The sequence below is a fragment of the Manis pentadactyla genome, chromosome X (genome assembly GCF_030020395.1).
Source record: "Manis pentadactyla isolate mManPen7 chromosome X, mManPen7.hap1, whole genome shotgun sequence".
Classification (NCBI taxonomy): Eukaryota; Metazoa; Chordata; class Mammalia; order Pholidota; family Manidae; genus Manis; species Manis pentadactyla.
In genome coordinates, this window is record NC_080038.1 from 43,947,783 (window position 1) to 43,964,184 (window position 16,402).

General features: G+C 41.2%; 1 protein-coding gene across 6 annotated transcripts in view; it reads left to right on the top strand.

Annotated features, from left to right (window-relative positions):
* CLCN5 (chloride voltage-gated channel 5) overlaps positions 1-16,402 on the top strand; it is a 172,784-nt gene that overhangs the window by 130,415 nt on the left and 25,967 nt on the right. Inside the window, exon 1 of one of the 6 annotated variants that reach the window (XM_036917112.2) lies at positions 15,246-16,181. The exons of the other annotated variants lie outside the window; for them this stretch is intronic. The gene's annotated coding sequence lies outside the window, so the exon portion shown is untranslated. Of the gene's footprint in view, positions 1-15,245; positions 16,182-16,402 lie in introns of those variants that run through there. 6 annotated transcript variants of the gene reach the window in all.

Below are 16,402 nucleotides of genomic sequence, written 5' to 3' on the forward strand. Positions count from 1 at the left end.
CATGGAGTGGAAGAAAGGGTTGCTGTAATGATTTTAGGAGTGTGTGCTGGGTGTTTCTGGGGTCTATGGCTAGCAGGAACTGAAGAGATACTGTAGTCAAGCTGTTATAGTGCTAGTTAGCCATATGCCAGAAGCATTGAGTCTCATGTTGTCCTATATTTTACTGATGAGCTGGGTCTTACTTTTCTAAGGATTGGTAGTGTCATTTTATGATCTTGTCACAACAGTGTTCTCAGGTAACTACACAATCAAAATAGCATTTGGAATTCCTCAAAACTAAGGTCTTCTCAAAAGTCATTCAGCACAATGTATGAGTGAGCAAAAGAAAATCATTGTTAAAATTATTGATAGAGTATGAGAGTCAGAAGGGACCTTAAAAACTATATGTGCTAATACCCCCTCATTTTACAGATGGGGAACCTGAAGCCCACAGAAATTAAGGCAGTTGCCCAAGGTGACATGACTAGTGAGTTGTGGATCTAGGGTTAGAATCTGTATCTTCTCACTTCTGGGCAATAGGTCTGATCACAAAGACTTTCTTCCTATTGACTTTCATTTAAAAACTTAGTAAGCCATCCTCCTCTTTGTGCTTTCCTCCTGGTGCTCTCTAGAAACTTACCTGCTTTGATTCTAAATAGTGGTCTGCCTTGAAATGGAAGCCTGCCCTTTGCAATGTCCTATCTCTATTTTTCTAGTTGTGTTACCATTATTTGTCTTTTTAGAATGACTTATATAACATACACATACACCTCACTATTAAAGATTCAAACAATGCACATGTATACAAAATGTGAAAGTCAGCCTCTACTTCCCACTCCAGACATAACCCCTAAATAGAATACTATATGACCCTTTCACTTCTTTTTCTCTCTAGTTGACACACTTTAAAAAGCATATTCTACTTATTATTTTGTGACTTGCTTATTTCACATAATATGTTTGGGAGATTTTTCTGTTTTACTACACATCAGTCTACTTCTTTCCTTGAGCTACTCCCCTGTTACTGGACTCTTTGATTGTTTCCAGATTTTTAGTACTACTAACGGTGCTACAGTGAATAATATACATTGGTGTGCACAGGTAAAAGTGTTTCTTTAAGAGCAAATCCTAGATTATGTATTTTATATATATGTATGTATATGTTTTTATTAACTCATTTTTATGTCCATGACATCTCACTATTCCCATGAATACAAGAAGAATCTCCTAATTGGTATTTCCTCTCTTGAAGTTTTTTCCCCCATGCCAAAGAATAATTGCAAATCTCAGGTTCTCAACTTCCTTTGAAGATTAATAGAGAGAACCAATGCAGACTTAGCACAGATGAACTGAAGAATTGCTGTTTCTAAATCAGTAAGTACAAGTTATTACACAGGACTGTGCTAGCCAAAGGGTTTCCCAACACTGTGGTACGTTATATGCATTTTACGGCAGTGTCTCCCTACTCATTACATTCCTCAATCCTCTTGTCAGGCCCATAAATGTGTAGATCTGAAAAGGAATGAAAAGCAAGTTAATGGAACAGAGACCTATTTTCTTTATATGGACAATCCTCTCAGTAACTTTGTCAAACCTTGACTCCTTACTTCCAGTTCTACATTGATTTTTGTTGCCTTCTAGTCCAGTGAGAGCCTGCTGATACCAAGCCACAATCCTCATGCTATTTTTCCTAACTCTACTAACTCTGACAATTAGCACATTGGCTCCACTGGTAATGAAATGGGTTGGGTCAGGAACTTCCAGAGTAGAGCAGATACTGGGAGTAGGAGGCATAGAAGACGTAACTGCAACCAAATGTTTACAACCCAGTGGGAACAGAGTTGTATCCAATGGGAAAAAAGGAGTCTGAAGGTGGTATTAAAGTCTAGGTTCATGCTTGTCTCTAAAGCCTTTTACTATTCCTTTCTGCCTTGCTCCACCTGCCTGTATAACCTGCAAACTTCAGTTAATAGTACGTATTGTAGATTTGTTGCCATTTTTGCACTTGTGTTACCATATCTCTCACCACCTCTTTTATTGTCTAGCTCTCAGCAGAGTTGGGATAGAGTTTCCTCTTTGTTGTCTTTCCTTCGCCTCAAGTTTAACCTGCTGTGAGCAGGAACCAAAGCAGTCAGTCCCTAAATAACATGAGTACAGCAGTGACCAGTCAGATTGGATGTCAGACATAGTGCTGGGCAGTGTCCTGGAGCCTTCTGGTATTCCAGCTGCTGCATCATGGGAATGTTCAGAAGCTTCTAGGGGGATAGTTGGTGGGGTGGAGAGTCCTCAGGAACGAGTAGTTATTTATTTACAGCTATAGAGGTATTTCAGTATTTAAAAGCCAGTATGACTCTACAGATGTGTACCAATGGAATAGTCACCCTGAATAAGTGTTCGAGGGGCCAAACTAAGACAATATATTAAAGCATAACATGGTCCCATGATACTTATCCAGGGCTTAGAAGGATAAAATGAGAAACTAGAAAACCTCTTAAAACCTTTACTCCACCAACATTTGCTTTCCAGCCACTGGGTTTGGATAAGGGTGTAAGTGAAATAAAAGCAAAATGGAGACAGAAGTTGACAGACAGAAAGGTCCTAAAAATAATGACTAATTCGTGGGGCTTCTGCTGTAATGTATTCACAAACATAGAGGTGAATGGACTGTGAAAGGGTTTATGTCCTATTGGGAGATCTATAATGGATGAATCAATACAAGAAGGGAGGGGGTGCAGGCATGGAAGTGAGAAGTGGTATGCAGTACGCCTTTGGTACTTACTGTTGCATGAAGGTAAAATTGAAATAACCATAGGATGGATGTCCGGTGATGTGTACTAAGTGTTGAATTTTTTGTATATATGGTTACAACCTTGAAAAATACAACATATCCTTGTAAAATCTGAAATGCATTTTAAAAAATGGGACCAATTTCAAGTCCTGTGATATCTACCGATAGCCCCACCCCATTCCTTGGAGTGCTTCTCTTTCTTTACAAGTCTGCCAATAAGTGAGCCCTCCTGTGGCTGTGATGTTACTGAAGTAGTCCTTTAGGGTCTGTGCACAAAGTTTCTTTCTGTCCTTTCTCCTCTTGTGGTTTTGTTAGTGTTTAACTAGTTCATTTAATCAATTACTTTTCAGTCCCCCAGGCAAATTACTAATGGCATGTTGGTTAGGGATTGAAGTATGCTTTGTTCCCAAATGGAATTTCTTTTCTTATGTTTTAAGAGGTTTTCTGGTCTTAAGAATCATGTGATTAAAAAAAATTTAGAGAGTGGTTTCTATAAAGAGAAATGAGCTAAATGCATTCCTTTATATGCCTCCTCATTCAAGCTGTGTGTTTCTAAAGACCCATTATTAAGTTTTTAGGCCTTAGGGTAACCTACCTGGAAACCTGTTTCAATGTTGACTTTTTTCTGACTAAATTTTACACATTTTTCCCAGACTGAAGCAATGCAAATTAAGTTTGGGGGCCTTTTCATTTATCATTCAAGTTGAGCTCTAATTGTACCTAAACTTGAATGATTTTCCTGTTAGAGCACTAAATTATTTTATTGGATAGATGATTTATGGCACACTACGCCTTCAAAACTTATTTGAGTTCAGTTTTACTTTTTTCTGTTTTCTTTTGCATAGAGGCAAAAATCTAGACTTACCTAAGTACCCAATCTGACATTTAGGGTTGTTTAATTTTATTCTTTCTTGGCAGAGTATTTATACACCAGAATTTAATGCTTTATGCATAGATTTTTGAAAATCCTTATGCATTTTATTACTTTCTTTGTACCTCAGTAGTTGGTCCTGAGTGGGATGATCTCTGCTGCCATTCTTTTTGTTTTTGTTTTTGTTTTTTTGAAGCAGAGCGTAAGTTTTATTTGAACATGCTGCAAGGGAGGAGCAGGCCACAGTTAAGGTAGACAAAGTCAGGTTTACTTGAATAAAGCAGAGAGTACCTTTAACTAAAGCATCTTTAAATAAAGCTTTCTCACTGCTCAACCTAGTTGCATTTTGTCTCTGCGCCTTTCCAGTGGGAGGACTTTCTCCTGAGTGAAAGGGTATCTCGCTGCGACTCTCCTTACCTCAGAATGACTCAGGAGACACGGGCCCACACAAGAGATTTTATTATCTGAAAGAGAAAATGGCTGCCCCCAGAGAGAGGGAGCAGCAGCTCGTGGGTGAGGAAGCACGTTTTTAAGGAGTAGGGGTAGGGTGTGTTCTGCGTTGGTGATTGGATCTTAAGGGGTGGATGACCATCTGGTTGGTGTTGATTGGCTCTTAAGGGGTGGGGGTCTTAGTGCACCAGAATTTGCCTTCATTCCCATCTTTTTCTTTTCTTAATTGGGACTCTGGGGACCTGGGCATAGAATCTCATTCTCTAGCTACTTCCTGCTGGAAGGGGGTGCAGATTCTGGGGTTAGCGAGGCCATTGCTGTAGAGTTGGGGAAGGGCAGGTATCTTGAGATGATTTGTAATGTCATCTAGCTGGTTTTGTTATTCTTCCTGAGAAGGCCTTGATAGCCCTGGAGGAGTAACTGGTTGACAGTATGGTTAGAAATTTTCAAAATTTGATTTTGAATGATTTTTTGTAATAGGTTTATGAAGCAGGGAAGGAAAGGGAGAATAATAATAATAAAGGTAATAGAGGCTAGGAGGGGCAGGAGCCAATTGAAGGGGTAAGGGAACAGATTGTTAGGGGAGTTTTCTAGGAGCTTGGAGGCTTGTTCATGGAGGTGTTTATGCCATCCCCGATGAGACTGGATTTGTTGGTGTAGAAGCAGCATTGTCCTTGGAATAGGGCACATATGCCACCTTATGCAGCTGTAAGGAGGTCCTGTTTGGGTTGTAGAGTAGATTACTGGAGGATTTCTAGTCTGTGGAGTTGAAGGTGTCAGTGGTCCCATTGGGATGGAGGGGAATTGTGAAGAATGCATTTTTGAGGTCAAGGATGGAGAAGTAAGTGGAAGAGGTGGGGTTAGTGGATAATAACGTATAGGGGTTAGGGACTACTGGACGGATTGGAATAACAGCTGCACTGATAATTCTTAAATCTTGAACTAGCCTATAAGAGCCATTAGGTTTTTTGATAGCCAGTATCAGGGTGTTATAAGGTGAATTGACTGGTCTCAAAAGGCCCTTTCATAGAAGGGGTATTGAGATTGTGAGGGGAAGGAGGTAGGGTCTTTGAGTTTGATGGTTACGGATGGGCAGGTGGCGATAGAGGAGGTAGAGGTGTCCGAGACTGTGGGGTTTACTTGGCAAGGGGGTAAGGGAAAAGGGGAGAGAGGTGGGTCTGGAATGGTTTGGAGAGCAAGTGGAAAAGGGATCGAAGGCGAGTCGGGGTTGAGGCGTGGGCCAAAGGTAAAGGAGATAAGAGCCCCTAGCTTGGTAGAAGGTATCTTCCCATAAATAAGGGGAACCGGGCAACTAAAAAGGAATGAGAGAGACTAATGCCCTTAAAGAGGCAGTGAAGATGGGAGTTTGTAAAGGTTGATAAGCTGTGCCCTCTACCCCGACTATAGAGGACTGTGAGAGGGAGGTAGGTCCCAAAACTCCTTCAGGACTGAGTAGGTGGCCCCGGTGTCCAAAAAGAAAGAGATGGGTCTACCCGCTACCACTGTGGTTACCCTGGGCTCCTGTTCAGTGATGGTAGTGGTTGGGTGGAGGAGTCCCGGGCCCCCTCAATCATCAGTTGCCAGACCCAGAAGGTCTATGTGTGGAGTGTTAGAGCTGGATGGCCTGGCACCTCTCAGTGTGTGAAGACAGTCAACAGCCCAGTGTCCCTCCTGATGGCACTTAGGGCATGGACCAGGGGCTTCCAGGGATTTGGGCAGGCTCTAGCCCAATGACCCATTTGACCACATTTGAAGCATGGACGAGGAGGTCCTCCTGGCTGCTACTTAGGAAGTGAGGATACCCGAGCACCAGTGGTTGGGGTAGGTTGAAAGGCCTTAGCCAGCATTTGATATTTTTGTTTACGGGCCTTTTCATCTCTTCCATTATATACTTTGAAGGCCACTGCCAGGACTTCTGCCTGAGGAGCTAAGCATCCCTTCTCTAGACGTTTAAGTTTAGCCTTAATGTCAGGGAAACTCTGGGTGAAGAAGTAGGTCATTAATGTTTGTCTCCCATGTGGGGTCTCAGGGTCTAGGTTTATATATTGTAAAAGAGCTTTGGTGAGGCGGTCTAGGAACATAGAGGGATTCTCATTTTTATCTTGAATAACCTCTTGGAGTTTTTCATAGTTAATGGCTTTATTGGCTGACTTCCTGAGACCCGCCATGAGGCAGGTGATGAATTGATCTTGACTGGTGACTCCCCCTGCCCTATTATAGTCCCAGTTAGGGTCTCGGTCAGGAACTGCCTCAGCACCAGTTGGATGAGCTGGAGTATGGTGAACCTCATCGGCACGAGTTCTAGCCTGTTCCCAGACTCACCTATGCTGTCGGGCAAAAGTGTGTTGGATAGGATCATGTGAATATCATGAAAGGTAAGAACATATGACTGAGTTAGGTACTGGAACTCTTTTATGTAAGGAGCTGGGTTGGAGATGAAAGAGCCTTATCTTTTCTCAATTTGAGATGGGTCGGAGAGAGAAAAAGGGGCATGGACCCTGACAATGCCCTCTGTACCGGCTACTTCCTGTAGTGGGGCTAGGATCTGCGTTTGAGAGCGAGTGACTAGAGGGCTTGGCACGGAACTGGGTGAGGGAAGGCGAACTGGTTGTGGAGGAGGAGGAGGTGCTGCGGCTCCTGCAAAGGCACTAGGGGAGCTGGGAGGGTTGGGATTTTGATCTTGCAGAGAAGGAGGTTGGGGCGGGAGAGGAACTGGTGGTTGAGGGGGAGCTGTAGGGGTTTGAGATCAGTAGGGAGGAGGTTCATGAGCAGGGTCAAAGTCAGAGGACGTAGTGGGAATTGGTGGGTGGTGGGGTGAAGTTTTTTAGAGCGAGGAGAAGATGTTTAGGATTGCAAGAGAGACAGAGAGCGGGCTTGGTTTGGAGGTAGGAGAAAGCCTGGATATATGGGATCTCTTTCCATTTGCCCATGCACTCACAGAAGTTGTATAAGTCATGGAGAATTTTAGGATCTGAAGAGCCATTGGGAGGCCATCTAGACTGATTGTCCAAGGAGTATTGTGGCCAGATCTCATTACAGTAGCAAATGAGCTTAAAAGGTTTGAGGTCTGGAGTGAGGTGGAGGGGTTTTAGATTATTGAGTAAGCAGTCTAGCAGTGAATCTGCAGGAATGGAGGGGCCAGATCCCATGTTGAGAATGAGACTGTTCACAAGTCGCTGAGGCATCCCAGAGCAATTGAGAAGGTCACAGAGAAGACCAGACACAGTTAGGGGGTCGTCACCACCTCGAACTGAGTGGTCAAGGTGAAAATGCTGAGGAGGTTTGATACCTGGTACCAGGATTTTGTTAGAGGAGAAGGATATCAAACCCCGATGGGTAGAGGTTCTCACCGTGGGAAAAGGCAGAAGGCAAGGAAAGGTCGACTATGGGGATCAACTGTGGTTCTGAAAGTCATAGTTGGGGGTGCCCCTGTCCCGGAGGAGCCCTTGGGGGTGCCGGACACTCAACAGTCGCTTCCCAGGTTCCAAAGGGACATTTAAGTCGACCGTGAAGGGGAGACTCACCAAATTGAAGGCTGGTGTTGGGCGAGAAGATGAGTGACCAGGGAAATGGACAGTGAACCCGTGGAGGAGGATCGGGCAGTCAGGGTTCCCAAAGCAGCTCAGATTCCCGGAGGAAGAGCAAAGTCAATGCGAGAACCTCATCCAAGTCATGGCACTAATGAAAGGGTATCTCGCCGTGACCCTCCTTACCCTAGAATGACCCAGGAGACATGGGCCCACACAAGAGATTTTATTATCTGAAAGAGAAAATGACTGCCCCCAGAGAGAGGGAGTAGCCTCTGCTGCCATTCTTGACAACTAACTTTCATGAATTTACCATTTCTTTCTATTAAGTTAAAAAAATGCTGAGGCAGGAAACCAACTTAATGTGGAATATGAACCACACCACAGCTCAAACTGTCTCTTAAGTCAGATATAGACACGTCTGTGAAAGAATGCAAATGTTAAGCCCACACTTTGATGAAACCTAAAACAGTTGTAATGTTGTCATCATCATCATTATTATACATTAAAAATACTTTATTTTTCCTATTCTAAAAACTATGAAGAATATTTTAAAATTTCTGGTCCATACTTGTGCCAAAAGCCCATTAAGTGGTCTTCCTATGCTAAAAGTTGTAAAAAGGTAGGAGCCTCTGACATTTTAGAAATCAAAAAATGATCTGATCAGATCTGTGTTCAGAAAGATAACTCTGCTTGTCCCCAAATGTTAACCCTATTATTGTGCCTTTATCATAGGGTGTGTTAAAATTGGTAACCTTGGCTTTGTCTTGTCACAATACTAGGAAATGAACTACATATGGGAGTCTATATAATGAACATATGCTAGATTTTACAAATTTGGCAGAGAAAGGAATGCACAAAGGTAGAAAAGAGTAAAAGAAATACAACATATCAAATTCTGAATACCAGCGTGTAATTTCTTTTATTTATTTATTTATTTACTTATTTATTTAGGTATCATTAATCTACAATTACATGAGGAACATTATGTTTACTAGACTCCCCCATCAACAAGTCCCCCCACATATACCCCATTACAGTCACAGCCCATCAGCATAGTAAGATGCTGTAGAATCAATACTTGTCTTCTCTGTGTTGTACAGCCATCCCTGTGCCCCCCCACAATTATACATGCTAATCATAATGCCCCCTTTTTCCCCGCCCTTATCTCTCCCTTTCCAACCATTCTCCCCAGTCCCTTTCCCTTTGGTAACTGTTAGTTCATTCTTGGGTTCTGTGAGTCTGCTGCTGTTTTGCTCCTTCAGTTTTTTTCTTTGTTCTTATACTCCACAGATGAGTGAAATCATTTGATACTTGTCTTTTTCCACCTGGCTTATTTCACTGAGCATAATAGCCTCTAGCTCCATCCATGTTGTTGCAAATGGTAGGATTTGTTTTCTTCTTATGGCTGAATAATATTCCATTGTGTATATGTACCACATCTTCTTTATCCATTCATCTACTGACGGACACTTAGGTTGCTTCCATTTCTTGGCTATTGTAAATAGTGCTGCGATAAACATAGGGGTGCATATGTCTTTTCCCAACTGGGCTTCTGCATTCTTAGTGTAAATTCCTAGGAGTGGAATTCCTGGGTCAAATGGTATCTCTATTTTGAGTTTTTGAGAAACCTCCATACTGCTTTCCACAATGGTTGAACTAATTTACATTCCCACCAGCAGTGTAGGAGGGTTCCCCTTTCTCCACAACCTTGCCAACATTTGTTGTTGTTTGTCTTTTGGATGGTGGCAATCCTTACTGGTGTGAGGTGATATCTCATTGTGGTTGTAATTTGCATTTCTCTAATGACTAGCTATATGGTGCATCTTTTCATGTGTCTGTTGGCCATCTGAATTTCTTCTTTGAAGAACTGTCTGTTCAGCTCCTCTGCCCGTTTTTTAATTGGATTATTTGCTTTTTGTTTGTTGAGGTGCATGAGCTCTTTATATATTTTGGATGTCAACCCTTTATCAGGTCTGTCATTTTTGAATACATTCTCCCCTACTCTAGGATGTCTTTTTGTTTTATTGGTGGTGTCCTTTGCTGTACAGAAGCTTTTCAGCTTAATATAGTTCAACTTGTTCATTTTTGCTTTTGTTTCTCTTTCCTGGGGAGATATGTATGAAGAAGTTGCTCATGATAATGTTTAAGAGATTTTTGCCAATGCATTTTTCTAAGAGTTTTATGGTTTCATTACTTACATTCAGGTCTTGGATCCATTTCAAATTTATTTTTGTGTATGGGGTTAGACAATGGTCCAGTTTCATTCTCTTACATGTAGCTGTCCAGTTTTGCCAACACCAGCTGCTGAAGAGGCTGTCATTTCCCTATTGTATGTCTATGGCTCCTTTATCATATATTAATTGGCCATATATGTTTGGGTTAATGTCCGGAGTCTCTATTCTGTTCCACTGGTCTGTGGGTCTGTTATTGTGCCAGTATCAAACTGTCTTAATTACTGTGGCTTTGTAGAGAGCTTGAAGTTGGGAAACTAGATCCCCCCTGCTTTATTCTTACTTCTCAGGATTGCCTTGGCTATTTGGGATCTTTGGTGGTTCCATATGAATTTTAGAACTATTTGTTCCAGTTTGTTGAAGAATGCTGTTGGTATTTTGATAGGTATTGCATTTAATCTGTAGATTACTTTAGGCAGGATGGCCATTTTGACAATATTAATTCTTCCTAATCAAGAGCATGGAATGAGTTTCCATTCATTAGTGTCCTCTTTAATTTCTCTTAAGAGTGTCTTGTAGTTTTCAGGGTGTAGATATTTCACTTCCTTGGTTAGGTTTATTCCTAGGTATTTTATTCTTTTAGATGCAATTGTGGATGCAATTGTTTTCCTGATTTCTCTTTCTGCTAGTTCATTATTAGTGTAAAGGAATGTAACAGATTTCTGTGTATTAATTTTGTATCCTGCCACTTTGCTGAATTCAGATATTAGTTCTAGTAGTTTTGTAGTGGAGTCATTAGGGTTTGTTATGTACAATATCATGTCATCTGCAAATAGTGACAGTTTGACTTCTTCCTTATCAATCTGGATGCCCTTTATTTCTTTGTTTTGTCTGATTGCTATGGCTATAACCTCCACTACTACGTTGAATAACAGTGGGCATCCCTGTCTTGTTCCCGATCTTAGGTGAAAAGCTTTCAGCTTCTCGCTGTTCAGTATGATGTTGGTTGTAGATTTGTCATGTATGGCCTTTATTATGTTGAGGTAATTGCCCTCTATATCCATTTTGTTGAGATTTTTTATCATGAATGGATGTTGAATTTTGTTGAATGCTTTTTCAGCACCTATGGACATGATCATGTGGTTTTTGTCCTTCTTTTTGTTGATGTGGTGGATGATGTTGATGGATTTTTGAATGTTGTACCATCCTTGCATCTCTGAGATGAATCCCACTTGATCATGTTGTATGATTTTCTTGATGTATTTTTTGAATTCTCTTTGCTAATATTTTGTTGAGTATTTTTGCATCTATGTTCATCAGTGGTATTGGTCTGTAATTTCTTTTTTGGTGGGGTCTTTGCCTGGTTTTGGTATTAGAGTGATGCTGGCTTCATAGAATGAGTTTGCAAGTATTCCCTCCTCTTCTCCTTTTTGAAAAACTTTAAGGAGAATGGGAATTATGTCTTCTCTAGATGTCTGATAAAATTCAGCAGTAAATCCATCTGGCCCATGGATTTTGTTCTTGGGTAGTTTTTTGATTACTGATTCAGTTTTGTTGCTGGTAATTGGCCTGTTTAGATTTTCTGTTTCTTCCTTGTTCAGTCTTGGAAGGTTGCATTTTTCTAGGAAGTTGTCCATTTCTTCTAGGTTTTCCAGTTTGTTAGCACATAGATTCTCATAGTATTCTCTAATAATTCTTGGTATTTCTGTGGGGTCCGTTGTGATTTTTCCTTTCTCATTTCTGAGTCTGTTGATCTGTGTAGATTGTCTTTTTCTCTTAATATGTCTGGCTAGAGGCTTACCTATTTTGTTTATTTTCTCAACGAACCAGTTCTTGGTTTCATTGATTTTTTCTATTGTTTTATTCTTCTCAATTTTATTTTTTTCTTGTCTGATCTTTATTATGTCTCTCCTTCTGCTGACTTTGGGTCTCTTTTGTTCTTTTTCGAATTTCAGTAATTGTGACTTTAATATATTCATTTGGGATTGTTCTTCCTTCTTTAAATAGGCCTGGATTGCTATATACTTTCCTCTTAGAACTGCCTTTGCTGCATCCCACACAGGTTGGGGCTTTGTGTTGTTGTTGTCATTTGTCTCCATATATTGCTTGATCTCTATTTTAATTTGGTCATTGATCCACTGATTATTTATGAGCATGTTGTTAAGCTTCCATGTGTCTGTGAGCCTTTTTTTTTCTTTGTACAATTTGTTTCCAATTTTACGCCTTTGTGGTCTGAGAAGTTGGTTGGTAGGATTTCAATCTTTTTGAATTTACTGAGGCTCTTTTTGTGGCCTAGTATGTCTTCTATTCTGGAAAAAGTTCCATGTGCACTTGAGAAGAATGTGTATCCTGCTGCTTTTGGGTGTAGAGTTCTGTAGAAGTCCGTTAGGTCCATCTGTTCTAGTGTGTTATTCAGTGCCTCTGTGTCCTTACTTATTTTCTGTCTGGTGGATCTGTCCTTTGGAGTGAATAGTGTGTTGAAGTCCCCTAGAATGAATGCATTGCCTTCTATTTCCTCCTTTAATTCTGTTAATATTTGTTTCACATGTGTAGGTGCTCTTATGTTGAGTGCATAGATATTTATAATGGTTATATCCTCTTGTTGGAATGCCCCCTTTATCATTATGTAATGTCCTTCTTTATCTCTTGTTACTTTGTTTTGAAGTCTATTTTGTCTGATACAAGTACTGCAACACCTTCTTTTTTCTCCCTATTATTTGCATGAAATATCTTTTTCCATCCTTCATTTTTCGTCCATGTATGTCTTTGGGTTTGAGGTGAATCTCTTGTAAGCAGCATATAGATGGGTCTTGCTTTTTTATCCATTCTATTACTCTGTGTCTTTTGGTTGGTGCATTCAGTCCATTTACATTTAGGGTGATTATTGAAAGATATGTACTTATTGCCATTGCAGGCTTTAGATTCATGGTTACCAAATGTTCAAGGGCAGCTTCTTTACTATCTAACCATCTAACTTAACTCACTTATTAAGCTATTATAAACACAGTCTGTTGATTCTTTATTTCTCTCCCTTCTTATTCCTCCTCCTCCATTCTTTATATGTTAGGTATTTTATTCTATACTCTTTTGTGTTTCCTTTGACTGCTTTTCTGAACAGTTGATTTCATTTTTTGCCTTTAGTTAGTATTTGGTTGGTCTGCCTTCTTTAGTGTGATTTTGTTTTCTCTGGTGACATCTGTGTTGCCTTAGGAGTGCTTCCATCTAGAGCAGTCCCTTTGAAATACTGTGTAGAGGTGATTTGTGGGAGGCAAATTCCCTCAACTTTTGCTTGTCTGGAAAGTGTTTAATCCCTCCTTCATATTAAAATGATAATCATGCTGGATACAGTATTCTTGGTTCAAGGCCCATCTGTTTCATTGCATTAAATATATTCTGCCATTCTCTTCTGGCCTATAAGATTTCTGTTGAGAAGTCTGATGATAGCCTGATGGGTTTTCCTTTGTAGGTGACCTTTTTTTCTCTCTCTCGCTGTCTTTAATATGCTGTCCTTGTCTTTGATCTTTGCCATTTTAATTATTATATGTCTTCATATTTTCCTCCTTGGGTCCCTTGTGTTGGAAGATCTGTCTGCTTCCATGGTCTAAGAGACTATTTCCTCCCTCAGTTTGGGGAAGTATTAAGCAATTATTTCTTCAAAGACACTTTCTATCTCTTTTTCTCTCTCTTCCTCTTCTGGTACCCCTATAATGTGATTATTGTTCCATTTGGTTTGGTCACATAGTTCTCTTAGTATTCTTTCCTTCCTGGAGATCCTTTTATCTCTCTCTGCCTTAGCTTGTCTGTATTCCTGTTCTCTGTTTTCTATTCCATTAATGGCCTTTTGCACCTCATCCAGTCTGGTCTTTTGTCCTTCCAGAGATTGTTTTATTTCTGTATTCTCCCTCCCAACTTGATCCTTTAGCTGTTGCATATTTCTCTGAAGGTCCATCAGCATGGTTATGACATTTATTTTGAATTATTTTTCAGCAAGATTGGTTATATCTGTCTCCCCAGGCCCTCTCTTTGGGGCTGTCTGGGTAATTATGGACTGGATCAAATTCTTCTGCCTTTTCATGGCAATAGAGGTAGTCATAGGCAGGTGGTGCATGTGTCAGCTGTGAGAACAAAGTCCCTTTCTGCTTGCTGGTCACCCTGCCCCTCTCCGCTGCCTGTGTTAGTTACCCGCACACTGGGAGCAGCCCTTGGGGTAGCTTAGAGCCCTGTGGGGAGTGGCAGGCTTGCTGGGTGTGCTCTCCTTTGAGAACGGTGCCCCTTTGCACCATCTCCCGGCTTCCTCTGCCAGCGCCAGGCAGCTGCATGCTGGAAGGAAACTCTGGGTGGCTGCTGTGGCCAGGGCCACTCTCCAGCTGCTCCACCACTGTAGCAGAGCTGCACCGCCCGGGGGAATGAATGGCAGGCTGCTGATTGCCATGAGGGGCTTCAGAGCTGCGCTCCCTCCCAGAGGGCTGGGGCACCCGAATCTCTTCAGAATTCCTAGCCTGCTGGGCTGAGTGTGCTGCGATGGTTCCATCCAGCTGTGAAGTCCCCATCCCTTTAAGATTTTCAAAAAGCACTCAGTTTTCTTTTGTCCCAGGGGAGCCGACTGCGGGGACCCGGTTGCAGGTTTTACTTTTCTGTTTCCCTAATATCCAGCACAGCATTCAATGTGTGTCTGCACTCCCCGTGCAGATTACTATGGCTAGTTATTTAGCAGTCCTGGGCTTCCACTCCCTTCCCTCTCCAACTCCTTTCTTCCCACCGGCGAGTTGGGGTGGGGGGAGCACTCGTGTCCCACCAGGTCGCGGCTTGTCTCTTAGCCCCTTCATGAGGTGCTGAGTTCCCGCAGATGTAGATGTAGCCTTACTGTTGTACTGTATCCTCTGGTCCTCTTTTCTGAGCAGTTGTATTTGTTGTGTTTTCAAAAATATATGTGGTTTTGGGAGGAGATAGCTGCTGCCCTACTCACACCGCCATCTTGGCTCCTCCAGTGTGTCATTTCTTAATCTGAATTGTAACTGAACCTCATTTTAGTATGAGGTCTGCATCATAGCTACCACCCTCTATGTTTCAAAAGTCTCTTCCTTAGACACACAGGTGTAGTATTTTGAAAAACACATAAATTTTAATCAAAAGTTGCTTACATGGTACTAGTTATGCAATCAGTCACTGCACATTGAAGAATGATACATTTCTTTAAGTACCAAAAAGATACTATCTTGAACTGTAAATTAATCTATTAAGATAATGTGAGTCTCATTAAATAATGTAAGTGAATTATGTAGTTGTCTTCAGATACTACATGTGAAATCCTATTTAATAAAGAACGATTTTGAAGGAAGCTTATGAGGTTGAGCTTATCATCCTCTCTATGTAAGATACACATGATTTTCAAAAGTGTAATTGTATAATTGAAATAACTCATTTGACTGTTTTCTGGGTTTTCAAAGTTTCTAGGTATTATTAAAGAACTGACCTTGTAAGTTCATATGCAGTTCAGTTTTTTATAATTTTCTCTAATCATGATATGTACATAGAAAGACATAAAACATATGTGTATAGTTTAAAGAATAATTATAATGTGAACACTCAGGTAACCACTGCTCAGATCAAGAAAAATTACCAGCATTCCAGAAGCCCCACCCTCCCCACATGCTCTATCCTGATGGTTGACCTCTTCTCCCTTCTGGATAGCTACTGTCTACTTTTGTCATTTTCTTGCTTCTCTTTGTATTGTAGTTGCTTACAGTTGTATCCTAAAATGTTATAATTTAGGTTTGACTGGTTTTGAACTTGCATGAATAGAATCATTATGTGCTCTATCGTATCTGGCATCTTTCACTCAGCGTTAAGTTTGTGAGATTTTATCCGTGTTTTTGCTATGCAGTACACTTCTTAAAAGACTTTTCTGTATTTGCCCGTCTCCCATTTTTGCTTAGGTCTAATACTTTTGGATAGTAGCTCTAAATACTTTTGGATATTTCTACTTTGCCTCCTTGGATTTTCTGCTAAATGAGGTCTGAAGAGTAAAACTTGTCTGGAACTCAGTTTTCTAAACTTACTCCACTGCCCCCAGTTTGATGGCATGTTGTTTAGATGAGACTACATCTTTAAGGCCTCTGTGCTCCGTTAAAAATCTTCCTTTCTCCAAGGCTGGTCCAAGGGTCTGGTCACGTGATTCCAACAGTGACATCACACTCTGACCGCTGGGGAACACTGGTGGTTCTTTAAGGTGGCGTTTGTTCCTGCGAAAGGGAGAGAACACAGCAAGTGCCCTTCTAAAGCAGTTCCTCCCAGGGCTCCTTCTGTGAAAGCTCCTCAGCCTAAATAACCATATGCGGGCTGCCAAGGTTTTTTCTTCCTTGAGGCAGAAAAAAAGAAAGCTGTGATTGAAGGTAAGCAGACTTGAGCCCGGCCAAGGACAGGAGCATGACCCCAGGGAGCAGGGGATCTGTAGAATCACAAGCAGTCTCTTGTCGGATCCTAATCACTGCCTGCTCTTTTCGAGCTGCCTGACAATTTGCTTTTCTAACAGGAGACTGTCTACAAAGAGGGATGATGCAGTGCTCAGGTTACCTAGTGATGTAATAGGATTCTTTATTTCCTTTTTCGTCTC